This window comes from Macaca nemestrina, chromosome 13, assembly GCF_043159975.1.
Source record: "Macaca nemestrina isolate mMacNem1 chromosome 13, mMacNem.hap1, whole genome shotgun sequence".
Classification (NCBI taxonomy): domain Eukaryota; kingdom Metazoa; phylum Chordata; class Mammalia; order Primates; family Cercopithecidae; genus Macaca; species Macaca nemestrina.
Genome location: NC_092137.1, coordinates 104,741,412 through 104,756,708, shown reverse-complemented (window position 1 = coordinate 104,756,708; position 15,297 = coordinate 104,741,412). Strand labels below are relative to the sequence as shown.

General features: G+C 40.6%; 1 protein-coding gene across 1 annotated transcript in view; it reads left to right on the top strand.

Moving 5' to 3' along the window:
• LOC105472026 (ankyrin repeat domain-containing protein 36A-like) overlaps nt 1-14,255 on the top strand; it is a 203,055-nt gene extending 188,800 nt beyond the window's left edge. Inside the window, exons 85-86 of the mRNA XM_071077048.1 lie at nt 11,241-11,306; nt 13,851-14,255. The gene's annotated coding sequence lies outside the window, so the exon portion shown is untranslated. The remainder of the gene's footprint in view (nt 1-11,240; nt 11,307-13,850) is intronic.
• The last annotated feature ends 1,042 nt before the right edge of the window (nt 14,256-15,297 follow it).

The following is a 15,297-nucleotide window of genomic DNA, read 5'->3' as shown; positions in this document are numbered from 1 at the left end:
TAATCACAGGAAAGATTGTGGTTCCCTCCAGTCTCTTTCTGGGGGACTAGAGCCCACTTCTCATTTCATTTAATTAGCGGAAATATAACTCAAAGTAGAATTTACTGTTAACAATGCCACAGAAACATGGTTGGAAACTATTTTTTGGTTTGTGTAAAATGCTGTTTTTATGTGCTTATAATGGTTCCAAAAATTGGGTGCTGGCCAAAGAGAGATACTGTTACAGAAGCCAGCAAGAAGACCTGTGTTCATTCACACCCCAGAGGTATCAGGAATTGACTCCAGTGTGTGCAAATCCAATTTGCCTGTCTTCTCAAGTTAGGGTTAATTGGATAATTCTGGAGAAGTACACACTGAAAACTATAACTAAGCCTAGCAATTAAATACTAGCTTCCTGCCTATTACATGCCTTTGTACCGTGCAAAAGAGCTCACAGGGCCTCTGAGGAAAGATCATTAACACACACCTCAAATGACTATGTCTGATTTCCTGGAAGGACTCAGAAAGGGAACGATGACTGTGGATTGGACTGGATAGTGCCTCATGCTGGAAGTGGGGTTTGAATGGAGCCTTGAAGGTTGAGAAAAAGTGATATAAACACTGGCTCCTTCCTTTTGAAAGCACATGACACTCTTTGGGCTTAGTGGTTATAGATACCTTTAGCACAGCCCAGGAGCAAGCATTCATTGTCTACCTATCATATGTTTGACTTTGGAAATGCAAATAAAAAAGGAGGTCACTGTTTTATGAAAGGATGATTTTATTCTACCTGACGTAGTCAGCTGCAAGCTTCAGAAGGCAGCACATACAATAATTATGGGCTGGTGAGATGAGAGCTAATGAAGAGATGTACAAAGTGCCATGGGATCACCAAGCAGTGGTCAGGTGAAGGCATCTGATTTTCTTTAAGATCTTGCTCAAATGTCATCTCCTCTAGAAGAAAATGTAGGGTTTCACTAGGCAGACAACATGGGGAAATTCATCTCAGTTCAAGAAACATGTTTTGATTATCTAATACATTCAAGCAGTTGTGCACTGGGGCTAGAAAAATATCATCATCATCATCATCATCATCATCATCATCATCAACAACAACAACAATCTTGCTGTATTCCAGGCACATAATTTTACATGTATTATCTCATTTAATCTCAAACAACTCTATGACATAGGTGTTTATTATTATCCCTATTTAGATGAAACATTTAACCTTCAGAGAATTTAAATGAATTGCACTTGCAAGCTTAGCAGGTGAGGAATCAAATTTGGAATAGGACCTAGATCAGTGATCCCCTAGATCCACAATCTTGACCAGTACCCTGTTCTCTTTGCTTAGAGAGCACTGAGAGAAAATCTGTAAGCAAATAATCACAAAACAAGGGATGATGCAATATACGTAAAGGTAGGATTTTACCTTAAGTGGAAGGAGGAAGAAGTCATTATTTATTTTTTCTGGGTGAGAGATGAAAACACTTCTGCAAGAGTATTTCCAATTTCACCAAAGTATGGAAAGATGTTTATCCTAATAACAATACTCAGTAATGGTGTTTAATTTCAGCCTAGTACGTGATTTGATTCTAAAACACAACATTTCCTTAGAATTTTTGATATCTGGAATTCTATAGCTCAATGGTTTTGGTGGAAAATTGACTATTAATATTTTATATACTTCTTTTGATAATTTTGGGGCTAAATGAATCAAATCTATTCATAATTCTTAAGTTTTCAAATTCTGAAATCTTTTAGAGTTGTTTGGTTAAAACTAGTTCTTCCAGTTTGTTAGCTTACCAAATGAGCCAAAATAAGGAAAAAACAAAAATTTATTTTCAGTCAGATATAGAAAGTTATTTAGTTTAGTTACATGATGTTATCTCTGCCTTTAAAAAATTTCTTCTTTCTTTTTTTCTCCCTCTCTCTTTTTGAGGGGATTATAAACACTGCCAATATTTTTTGCCTAAAGGGTAAATCCTCCTAAACTCTTTTGGGATCTATGTTAGGTGCCAGATTGTCATAAGAAAATTATGTGAACTACTGGTGAATAAACAAGCAAACCAGAAGTTAGTTTTTCAGAACAGATGCAAGCCAGTAGTTCACAGGCATTATCCAGCAACTGGTGGGGATCTACTTGGCAAGCCCCTGACCACTGTAGATGTGAACTTCCCTGGACCTTGGCAGTCAAAAGGGAGAGAGGCAGAGAAAGCCCCGTTCTCATCACTAATTCCCTTTTGACCACACATGACAGCATGACCTGCTTCAAAGAAATAATTCTATAAATTATAGAATTATTTATAGAATTCTAAATGGTGGTTAGGTGCCCCCACAAGCTCACAGTAGCCCATTCAACAAAGAGCAAAAGTAAAATTACTTCTGATGGATTTAGCAACATCATAGTTCACCCGTGAGGCAACAGGCTTTTATTGCTTGCTTCGAGACTGGCTTCTTCTCATTTTCTTTAGGAAAGTGAGCCTACCTGACTTAGAAACAAAATTTTGGAACAGAAACCCTTTGTAAGTTGGGAGATCCCTAAACTAAAATTTCTAGTGAGATGAAAAGCCCCTTGAGAAATAAAATTCTGTCTGGTCATGGTGGCTGATGCCTGTAATTCTGGCACTTTGGAAGGTTGAGGCAGGAAGATCACTTGAGGCCAGGAGTTTGAGACCAGCCTAAGCAACATAGGGAAACCCCTGTGATATGTTTTGGACATGTGTCCCCACCCAAATCTCATGTTGAACTGTAATCCCCAGTGTTGTAGGTGGTGTCTGGAGGGAGGTGACTGGATTACGAGGGTGGATTTCTCATGAATGGTTTAGTACTATCTCCGTGGTACTCCTCATGATAGCAGGTGAGCTCTCACAAGATCTGGTTGTTTAAAAGTGTGTAGTATCTCCCCTCTCACTCACTTGTTCCTGCTTTCACTATGTGACATGCCCTGCTCCACTGTCACAATCTGCCAGTAATTTGTGGCAGGTTATGAGTGTGTGTAATTTATGAGTGCTGATAGGATGAAAGATAGAAAATGATTTTAGATAGAAAGAAAATCATTCCGGAAGCTTCGAGTCTTCCTTTTGTAATCTATGTTGGTTCTTTTTTAATATTCCCTGTTTCAACACTGACTGACTTGGAGTCTCTCTCACCATGACTACATGTAATATGTGATTCTAGGATGTATACTAGAACAGAAAATGGACACTAAATAAAAACTGAGGAATTTTGAACAAGTATGGTCTTTAGATAATAATAATATAACAATATTGATGCCTTAATTGTAATGAATGCACCACACTAATATAAAATGTTAGTAATAGAGAAAGCAGAGTTTGGGTACTTACCAGGAACATTATACTATTTTTACAATGTTTCTGTAAACCCAATAGTGTTCAAAAATTAAAATTTTATTTAAATCAATTGCACTATATAAGATTAATTAAACCCAAATTGTGGAAAATATAACTTCTGTTATAATGTCCTTGGAAGCTTCTAAAGACAGGCTTTTATTTTCTATTTTTAGTAGAAATTGTACATATTTTCAAGTCAAACTGTTAATATGTGACAATATTTGCAGTACTGAAAGCTTAATAACTTATAGATTCATGGTAATGAAAAGCAAAGCATACTGTTGTTTTTTGGAATACTGTATGAATTATGTTTTGTTTTGTTTTGTTTTGTTTTTTTTAAGACGGATTCTCACTCATTTGCCCAGGCTGGAGTGCAGTGGGATGATCTCAGCTTACTGCAACTTCTGCCTTCCAAGTTCAAGCAGTTCTTCTGCCTTAGCCTCCCCAGTAGCTGGGACTACAGGCATGTGCCACTATACCTGGCTAATTTTTTTTTTTTTTTGTATTTTGCATAGAGATGGGGTTTTACCATGTTGGCCAGGCTGGTCTCGAATTCCTGACCTCAGGTGATCTGCCCACTTTGGCCTCCAAAAGTGCTGGGATTACAGGCATCAGCCATCATGCCTGGCCAACACATGTAATCTCCTATACAAGATTTATAATAACAGTTATGTAATACTCAGTAAGGGACAGTGATCTACATAAAATAAAAGGCCAGGCATAGTGGCTCATGCCTGTAATCCCAGCATTTTGGGAGGCCAATACACGAGGACTGCTTGAGTTCAAAACCAACTTTGTCTGGAGGCATCATGCTACCTGACTTCAAATTATACTACAAGGCTACAGTAACCAAAACAGCATGGTACTGGTACCAAAACAGAGATATAGACCAATGGAACAGAACAAAGCCCTCAGAAATAATACCACACATCTACAGCCATCTGATCTTGGACAAACCTGACAAAAACAAGAAATGGGGAAAAGATTCCCTATTTAATAAATGGTGCTGGGAAAATTGGCTAGCCATAAGTAGAAAGCTGAAACTGGATCCTTTCCTTACTCTTTATATGAAAATTAATTCAAGATGGATTAGAGACTTAAATGTTAGACCTAAAACCATAAAAACCCTAGAAGAGGCGGAGCAAGATGGCCGAATAGGAACAGCGCCAGTCTCCAACTCCCAGCGCGAGCGACACAGAAGACTGGTGATTTCTGCATTTTCAACTGAGGTACTGGGTTCATCTCACTAGGGAGTGCCAGAAAATCGGTGCTGGTCAGCTGCTGCAGCCTGACCAGCGAGAGCTGAAGCAGGGCGAGGCATCGCCTCACCTGGGAAGTGCAAGGGGAAAGGGAATCCCTTTTCCTAGCCAGGGGAACTGAGACACACAACACCTGGAAAATCGGGTAACACCCACCCCAATACTGCGCTTTAAGCAAACAGGCACACCAGGAGATTATAACCCACACCTGGCCAGGAGGGTCCCACGCCCACGGAGCCTCCCTCATTGCTAGCACGGCAGTCTGCGATATCGCGGCAAGGCAGCAGCGAGGCTGGGGGAGGGGCGCCCGCCATTGCTGAGGCTTAAGTAGGTAAACAAAGCTGCTGGGAAGCTGGAACTGGGTGGAGCTCACAGCAGCTCAAGGAAACCTGCCTGTCTCTGTAGACTGCACCTCTGGGGACAGGGCACAGTAAACAACAACAAAAGCCAAAAGCAGCAGAAACCTCTGCAGACGCAAATGACTCCGTCTGACAGCTTTGAAGAGAGCAGTGGATCTCCCAACACGGAAGTTGAGATCTGAGAAGGGACAGACTACCTGCTCAAGTGGGTCCCTGACCCCTGAGTAGCCTAACTGGGAGACATCCCCCATTAGGGGCAGACTGACACCCCACACCTCACAGGATGGAGTACACCCCTGAGAGGAAGCCTCCAAAGCAAGAATCAGACAGGTACACTCGCTGTTCAGCAATATTCTATCTTCTGCAGCGTCTGCTGCTGACACCCAGGAAAACAGGGTCTGGAGTGGACCTCAAGTAATCTCCAACAGACCTACAGCTGAGGGTCCTGACTGTTAGAAGGAAAACTATCAAACAGGAAGGACACCTACACCAAAACCCCATCAGTACATAACCATCATCAAAGACCAGAGGCAGATAAAACCACAAAGATGGGGAAAAAGCAGGGCAGAAAAGCTGGAAATTCAAAAAATAAGAGTGAATCTCCCCCAGCAAAGGAGCGCAGCTCATCGCCAGCAACGGATCAAAGCTTGACGGAGAATGACTTTGACGAGATGAGAGAAGAAGGCTTCAGTCCATCAAACTTCTCAGAGCTAAAGGAGGAATTACGTACCCAGCACAAAGAAACTAAAGATCTTGAAAAAAAAGTGGAAGAATTGATATCTAGAGTAATTAATGCAGAGAAGGTCATAAACAAAATGAAAGAGATGAAAACCATGACACGAGAAATACATGACAAATGCACAAGCTTCAGTAACCGACTCGATCAACTGGAAGAAAGAGTATCAGTGATTGAGGATCAAATGAACAAAATGAAGCGAGAAGAGAAACCAAAAGAAAAAAGAAGAAAAAGAAATGAACAAAGCCTGCAAGAAGTATGGGATTATGTAAAAAGACCAAATCTACGTCTGATTGGGGTGCCTGAAAGTGAGGGGGAAAATGGAACCAAGTTGGAAAACACTCTTCAGGATATCATCCAGGAGAACTTCCCCAACCTAGTAGGGCAGGCCAACATTCAAATCCAGGAAATACAGAGAACGCCACAAAGATACTCCTCGAGAAGAGCAACTCCAAGACACATAATTGCCAGATTCACCAAAGTTGAAATGGAGGAAAAAATCTTAAGGGCAGCCAGAGAGAAAGGTCGGGTTACCCACAAAAGGAAGCCCATCAGACTAACAGCAGATCTCTCAGCAGAAACTCTACAAGCCAAAAGAGAGTGGGGGCCAATATTCAACATTCTTAAAGAAAAGAATTTTCAACCCAGAATTTCATATCCAGCCAAACTAAGTTTCATAAGTGAAGGAGAAATAAAATCCTTTACAGATAAGCAAATGCTTAGAGATTTTGTCACCACTAGGCCTGCCTTACAAGAGATCCTGAAGGAAGCACTAAACATGGAAAGGAACAACCGGTACCAGCCATTGCAAAAACATGCCAAAATGTAAAGACCATTTAGGCTAGGAGGAAACTGCATCAACTAATGAGCAAAATAACCAGTTAATATATATCATAATGGCAGGATCAAGTTCACACATAACAATGTTAACCTTAAATGTAAATGGACTAAATGCTCCAATTAAAAGACACAGATTGGCAAACTGGATAAAGAGTCAAGACCCATCAGTCTGCTGTATTCAGGAGACCCATCTCACAAGCAGAGACATACATAGGCTCAAAATAAAGGGATGGAGGAAGATTTACCAAGCAAATGGAGAACAAAAAGAAGCAGGGGTTGCAATACTAGTCTCTGATAAATCAGACTTTAAACCATCAAAGATCAAAAGAGACAAAGAAGGCCATTACATAATGGTAAAAGGATCAATTCAACAGGAAGAGCTAACTATACTAAATATATATGCACCCAACACAGGAGCACCCAGATTCATAAAGCAAGTCCTTAGAGACTTACAAAGAGACTTAGACTCCCATACAATAATAATGGGAGACTTCAACACCCCACTGTCAACATTAGACAGATCAACGAGACAGAAAGTTAACAAGGATATCCAGGAATTGAACTCATCTCTGCAGCAAGCAGACGTAATAGACATCTATAGAACTCTCCAACCCAAATCAACAGAATATACATTCTTCTCACCACCACATCGCACTTACTCCAAAATTGACCACGTAATTGGAAGTAAAGCACTCCTCAGCAAATGTACAAGAACAGAAATTATAACAAACTGTCTCTCAGACCACAGTGCAATCAAACTAGAACTCAGGACTAAGAAACTCACTCAAAACCGCTCAACTACATAGAAACTGAATAACATGCTCCTGAATGACTACTGGGCACATAAAGAAATGAAGGCAGAAATAAAGATGTTCTTTGAAACCAATGAGAACAAAGATACAACATACCAGAATCTCTGGGACACATTTAAAGCAGTGTGTAGAGGGAAATTTATAGCACTAAATGCCCACAAGAGAAAGCAGGAAAGATCTAAAATTGACACTCTAACATCGTAATTAAAAGAACTAGAGAAGCAAGAGCATACACATTCGAAAGCTAGCAGAAGGCAAGAAATAACTAAGATCAGAGCAGAACTGAAGGAGATAGAGACACAAAAAACCCTCAAAAAAATCAATGAATCCAGGAGTTGGTTTTTTGAAAAGATCAACAAAATTGACGACCGCTAGCAAGACTAATAAAGAAGAAAAGAGAGAAGAATCAAATTGGCGCATTAAAAAATGATAAAGGCAATATCACCACTGACCCCACAGAAATACAAACTACCGTCAGAGAATGCTATAAACACCTCTATGCAAATAAACTGGAAAATCTAGAAGAAATGGATAATTTCCTGGACACTTACACTCTTCCAAGACTAAACCAGGAAGAAGTTGAATCCCTGAATAGACCAATAGTAGGCTCTGCAATTGAGGCAATAATTAATAGCCTACCAATCAAAAAAAGTCCAGGACCAGATGGATTCACAGCTGAATTCTACCAGAGGTACAAGGAGGAGCTGGTACCATTCCTTCTGAAACTATTCCAATCAATAGAAAAAGAGGGAATCCTCCCTAACTCATTTTATGAGGCCAACATCATCCTGATACCAAAGCCTGGCAGAGACACAACAAAAAAAGAGACTTTTAGACCAATATCCCTGATGAACATCGATGCAAAAATCCTCAATAAAATACTGGCAAACTGGATTCAGCAACACATCAAAAAGCTTATCCACCATGATCAAGTGGGCTTCATCCCTGGGATGCAAGGCTGGTTCAACATTCGCAAATCAATAAACATAATCCAGCATATAAACAAACCAAAGACAAGAACCACATGATTATCTCAATAGATGCAGAAAAGGCTTTTGACAAAATTCAACAGCCCTTCATGCTAAAAACGCTCAATAAATTTGGTATTGATGGAACGTACCTCAAAATAATAAGAGCTATTTATGACAAACCCACAGCCAATATCATACTGAATGGGCAAAAATTGGAAAAATTCCCTTTGAAAACTGACACAAGACAGGGATGCCCTCTCTCACCACTCCTTTTCAACATAGTGTTGGAAGTTCTGGCTAGGGCAATCAGGCAAGAGAAAGAAATAAAGGGTATTCAGTTAGGAAAAGAAGAAGTCAAATTGTCCCTGTTTGCAGATGACATGATTGTATATTTAGAAAACCCCATTGTCTCAGCCCAAAATCTCCTTAAGCTGATAAGCAACTTCAGCAAAGTCTCAGGATACAAAATCAATGTGCAAAAATCACAAGCATTCTTATACACCAGTAACAGACAAACAGAGAGCCAAATCATGATTGAACTTCCATTCACAATAGCTTCAAACAGAATAAAATACCTAGGAATCCAACTTACAAGGGATGTAAAGGACCTCTTCAAGGAGAACTACAAACCACTGCTCAGTGAAATAAAAGAGGACACAAACAAATGGAAGAACATACCATGCTCATGGATAGGAAGAATCAATATCGTGAAAATGGCCATACTGCCCAAGGTTATTTATAGATTCAATGCCATCCCCATCAAGCTACCAATGAGTTTCTTCACAGAATTGGAAAAAACTGCTTTAAAGTTCATCTGGAACCAAAAAAGAGCCCGCATCTCCAAGACAATCCTAAGTCAAAAGAACAAAGCTGGAGGCATCACGCTACCTGACTTCAAACTATACTACAAGGCTACAGTAACCAAAACAGCATGGTACTGGTACCAAAACAGAGATATAGACCAATGGAACAGAACAGAGTCCTCAGAAATAATACCACACATCTACAGCCATCTGATCTTTGACAAACCTGAGAGAAACAAGAAATGGGGAAAGGATTCCCTATTTAATAAATGGTGCTGGGAAAATTGGCTAGCCATAAGTAGAAAGCTGAAACTGGATCCTTTCCTTACTCCTTATACTAAAATTAATTCAAGATAGATTAGAGACTTAAATGTTAGACCTAATACCATAAAAATCCTAGAGGAAAACCTAGGTAGTACCATTCAGGACATAGGCATGGGCAAAGACTTCATGTCTAAAACACCAAAAGCAACGGCAGCAAAAGCCAAAATTGACAAATGGGATCTAATTAAACTAAAGAGCTTCTGCACAGCAAAAGAAACTACCATCAGAGTGAACAGGCAACCTACAGAATGGGAGAAAATTTTTGCAATCTACTCATCTGACAAAGGGCTAATATCCAGAACCTACAAAGAACTCAAAACAAATTTACAAGAAAAAAACAAAAAACCCCATCAAAAAGTGGGCAAAGGATATGAACAGACATTTCTCAAAAGAAGACATTCATACAGCCAACAGACACATGAAAAAATGCTCATCATCACTCAGCATCAGAGAAATGCAAATCAAAACCACATACCATCTCACACCAGTTAGAATGGCAATCATTAAAAAGTCAGGAAACAACAGGTGCTGGAGAGGATGTGGAGAAATAGGAACACTTTTACACTGTTGGTGGGATTGTAAACTAGTTCAACCATTATGGAAAACAGTATGGCGATTCCTCAAGGATCTAGAACTAGATGTACCATATGACCCAGCCATCCCATTATTGGGTGTATACCCAAAGGATTATAAATCATGCTGCTATAAAGACACATGCACACGTATGTTTATTGCAGCACTATTCACAATAGCAAAGACTTGGAATCAACCCAAATGTCCATCAGTGACAGACTGGATTAAGAAAATGTGGCACATATACACCATGGAATACTATGCAGCCATAAAAAAGGATGAGTTCGTGTCCTTTGTAGGGACATGGATGCAACTGGAAACCATCATTCTTAGCAAACTATCACAAGAACAGAAAACCAAACACGCATGTTCTCACTCATAGGTGGGAATTGAACAATGAGATCACTTGGACTCGGGAAGGGGAACATCACACACTGGGGCCTATCATGGGGAGGGGGGAGGGGGGAGGGATTGCATTGGGAGTTATACCTGATGTAAATGACGAGTTGATGGGTGCTGACGAGTTGATGGGTGCAGCACACCAACATGGCACAAGTATACATATGTAACAAACCTGCACGTTATGCACATGTACCCTAGAACTCAAAGTATAATAATAATAATAATAATAATAAAGAAAAAAAAAGAACAGTTAGAGTCACAGAGTTTTTAACAAATGACTTTTTAGCAGCAATTATGAAATAGTAAATGACAGCTTCAAATAGGCTACCACATATGTATGTTTATTGTCAAAATATATCTACAAGAATCATGTAAACACATTTTCAGATTCAAACAAACAAACAATGAATGTGGCTTTATCAGGAGATCCACTTAATGGAAAATTTCTCAAATCTGTGATTGAGTCAAAAGTACATTTGTCACTGATGGAAAGCTTGAGGTTTTATTTGTTTCTGTTTTTATTTTTGGTCCTTAGAAATAAACAACTTTCTCTCCACTCTGTCCCACCTCATGCTGCTGAGGATGGCCATGGGGGCAGTGACTCTAAGGTAGGAGGAAGGCTGTGTTCTCAGGGTGTTCGTGCCTCCTGCCCACCTGAGTGACCTCATAGAGCAGAGCCACCTACATCACCAAGGTCACCTGCCTGCCTCTGCACTGCCATGGCACAGACATAGAAACCTTGTCCCATTTAGTCCACCATATTTTGAGGCTTCTTTGTAATAAATTTGATTATGCTCTGATTCTCCTTGTATCTCTCCTCTTTCAGATTTGGAATCATGTATTTTCCACCAATTTGACTTGAGAGTATAGACCTTTGGGATATCAGCATCATGTAGGTTGTACATTTGTTTGCTTTTCCTAAAAACATATCTAACCAACCTTGAATGGGTTTTGATTTTATCTCCTGTCTCGTAGAAAAGCAGAAATTCAAGGTGGCTAGGTGCTGTCAATCACAGGAGGGCTAAAAGTGACGATGGCATTGCTTAGCTCCTGTTCTTGCTATTTACATTTTATTTTCTTTTACTGCATTCTGTAACAACATTTAGGCTCAATGATGCATTAATTAGTATTTTTGAATAACATATTAAGTGTTTATGTTTCTTAATTTGAGGGCTACGATCTAATAAATATGTATATACATTTTGCCATGCAACTTTTAAACCTAACAGAAATGACACATTGGAATTTTAATTGCACTTACTACAGAATCTGTTATCTTAACATAAATCATCTCAAGCATAATTTAAACCATTAGCCTGCATCAGGATCTTGTTCTATTGATTCAATCAGCCTTCTTCTATCTCTACACCGTGTTATCACATGTAACAGACGTCACTCATTACTCGGATTCATATAAATTTATTTGGCAGGACAATCAGATCATGGATGCAGATTAGTGGTAACACAAGTGAAATATATGTTAGAAATGACTGGTTTGGGGATAGTTTTTTACGTGGTAACACTTGGTCATATTGGGAAATTGCTCTCTTCCCACTTTCCAAACGTTCTCTCTCCTTTACCACTCACACAAAACTGCCCTCTCTAGCATTATGGTGGAGAAAGCACTACTGCTTTTTTAACAGAAAGCTTGTCTGTTAGGTTTAAAATTTGCATGGCAAAACGTATACAGATATGTATCAGACCGTAGCCCTTGTATTAAGAAAGCATATAAATTTAGAACATTATTGTCAATAGAATCTATTAAGAGCATAATTTTTCTATGCATTTACAACTAAAATAGAGGATTCAGATTTATTTTCAGGAAAAAATAGTGTCACATAAAAATAATGCATTTATTCATTCTTTGAATGATTTTCTTATGACAACATAGTACTAAATATTTCCTCTCTAAAGTACTATGTCAGTAAAATACTTTTAAAATTCTAAGAATTTGAGAATAAAAGTCTCATACAATTCTACATTGTTCTTATGGTACATTATGTAAACTTCATGTTTTCCTTCTGAGTTATTTTGTTTATTTTCAAATCCCACTTTTGGAATTATAAGAACCCCATTTTCAGTCAGCAAAAGGTAATTAAGGTAAATCAAACTATTTCAGTATTAGGATTTTTATTTCCCCTGGATTTTAAAAATCTATAAGTAGTAAAAAAAACAAACATGATAACTGATTATTCTTAGCCATATTCCCATGAAAATAGCTGGTGTAAAATGTTTTCTCCACCATAATACTAGGAAGGGTAGGTTCGTGTCAGTGGTAAAGGAGAGAGAAAGTTTGGAAAGCAGGAAGACAGTAATTTCCCAACATGACCAAGTATTACCATGTATAAAACTATCCCCAAACCAGTCATTTCCAACATGTATTTCACTTGAGTTAGCACTAACCTGCATCCATGATCTGATTGTTCTGCAAATAAATGGACTCGACAAATATGGGCCAGACAGGGAGGCTGAGGATGAGCTTTCACTCACTCTTCCTTCATCAGAGCTGGCTGTTCTCAGAGCACGTGGCCACATGTGACAGCTGATGGGGCCTTAACATGTGGGACTGAGGTGCAGCTGAGGGTCTCATGGGCCGGAGTCCTCAGCCAAAAACTTTGCCCTGAATTCTCCAACAGCCTCTTCTTCGGCAGACTCAGAGACCCTGCTGACCTGCTCCCCAGACAAGCAGTGCATGTGAGCAGCTGGGACACCCCAGAAGGCAGGTTTCTCTATGGGGTTGTACCACTGTGGGAAGAAGCTGTAGAGCCTGCATGCAGTAATAAACCCCAACATCCTCAGTCCCCACCCGGCTGATTTTCAGTGTGAAATCAGTGCCTGACCCACTGCCATTGAACCTGTCTGGGACTCCAGAGGCCCGGTTTGAAACAAAATAGATCACGAGCTGTGGAGACTGGCCTGGCTTCTGCAGGGACCAATACAAATAGGTGTATCCATCACTGGACAAGAGGCTCTGACTAGACCTGCAGGAGATGGCGGTGGCTCTCCAGGGGTGACAGGCTGACAGGCCAGGAGAGTGGAGTCTGGGCCATCACAATATCCCCACTGGATCCTGAAATAATAACAGAGAAGTGCAAGTTATATAGACACATTATGAGCAGCTTTCATGATTTCCCTGTTTTACAGTTACATATATTTTCAAGTTTTGATTTATATTATGAAAAGGAGACTTTCTAAAATGAGCCCATTATTTACCAGCCAGCAGGGAACTCTTTATTTTCAGGATCTTAATCAGAGGTCATTGTTCCTTGGAGGTGAATCCTGATTATTCTTAAGACAAAAATACGAATTCTCTTTCCTGGAGCATAGACCATGTGCCTCTAACACAAGGTTGAAATAAATGTGGAAAGTTGTGAAGCACCCAGAACTCACCTTCTGACCCCGTTTTCCCACGTCATATTTTTTCTGTCTTTACCAGGGAGCCAGAGCATTAGCCGCCCCAGGAGCTGAGCAGAGAGCCTCATTGTGAGAAGGTGAACTGAGGAGTCCTGGTCTGTCAAGGCAAGGTTACAGCTGAGCTTTTACCTCCTTCCCTAGGGCACAATATGCAAATCACCTGGTGGGTGCAGCAGTGTGGAAAGGGTCAGTGGTGGAGGGGTATGTCTCTACTGTAAACAATGTGATATAAAATGTCCGTTGGAGTAAAACAAACATAGTTCAAGTCAAGTATGCCTGTAGCAGGTGAGGACAGGAAACACTAGGATCTCCTCCCAGTGACGTGACTGAGCATCCCTGCAGCCATGAGGACAGCAGGAAACTTTAGTGGCTGCTCCAGGGAGGATGTGGCAGCCAACACTGGAGGGTCTGTGGGGCTTGAGCACCCCAAGGATATCCTTGCTATGTCAAAGACCTGTCTGAAGATGGCAAACACACTCCACAATAAACAAAAGACAACACCATGGTCTCAGGAACACTGGGAAAGTAGGAGTGCTGGTGCCCCATTATCAACAGGGAGCCCTAGAGTTAGAGTCAGGTCTTTCCTGTGACACTTGGGAGGAGCCACCCGTGTGCTGAGTTGTGGGAACCTGCCCCGTGCCCTGAGACTGGAAGCACCGCCTTTGCTGTGTCCCACCTGCTATGGACTGAATTGTGCCCTCAGATTCATGTTGAAACCCTAATTTTCATTGTGACTATAGATATTAGGACCCTAAAATGTAATCGAGGTCATAAGGGGGCGTTCCCTGATCCAGTAGAAATCATGTTTTGTTTTTGTTTGTTTGTTTGTTTTTGAGGCAGAGTCTCACTCTGTCGTCCAGGCTGGAGTGCGGTGGCCCGATCTCCACTCACTGCAGGCTCCGCCTTCTGGGTTCACGCCATTCTCCTGCCTCAGCCTCATGAGTAGCTGTGACTACAGGCGCCCGTCACCACGTCCCGTTAATTTTTTGTATTTTTAGTAGAGACGGGGTTTCACCGTGTTAGCCAGGATGGTCTCGATCTCCTGACCTTGTGATCTGCTGGCCTTGGCCTTCCAAAGTGCTGGGATTACAGGCATGAGCCACCGCGCCCGGCGAATTGGTGTTTTTATAAAATCCAGAGAGCTCTCCTTTTTCCCTTCTCTCTCTAACTGCCTTTCACTCTACGGAAAGGCTGTGTGAAGACATGGTGAGAAGATGGTATCCGCAAACCAGGAAGAAGGTCTTTACCAGAAAGCAAACCCTGCTGGACATTGATCTGGGATATTCCAGGCACCAGAAATATGAAAATTAAATTATATGGTTTATGCCATCCTGTCCAGTTTTTTTTCATGTGGCAGCGCAAGCTGACCCATCCACCTTTCCCACTCTCTCTGAGCAGGATCAGCCTCAGGATCTCCTACCTTACACTTGCTGCCTTCTGTGAATCAGATATTCTGATAAGGATCCTGT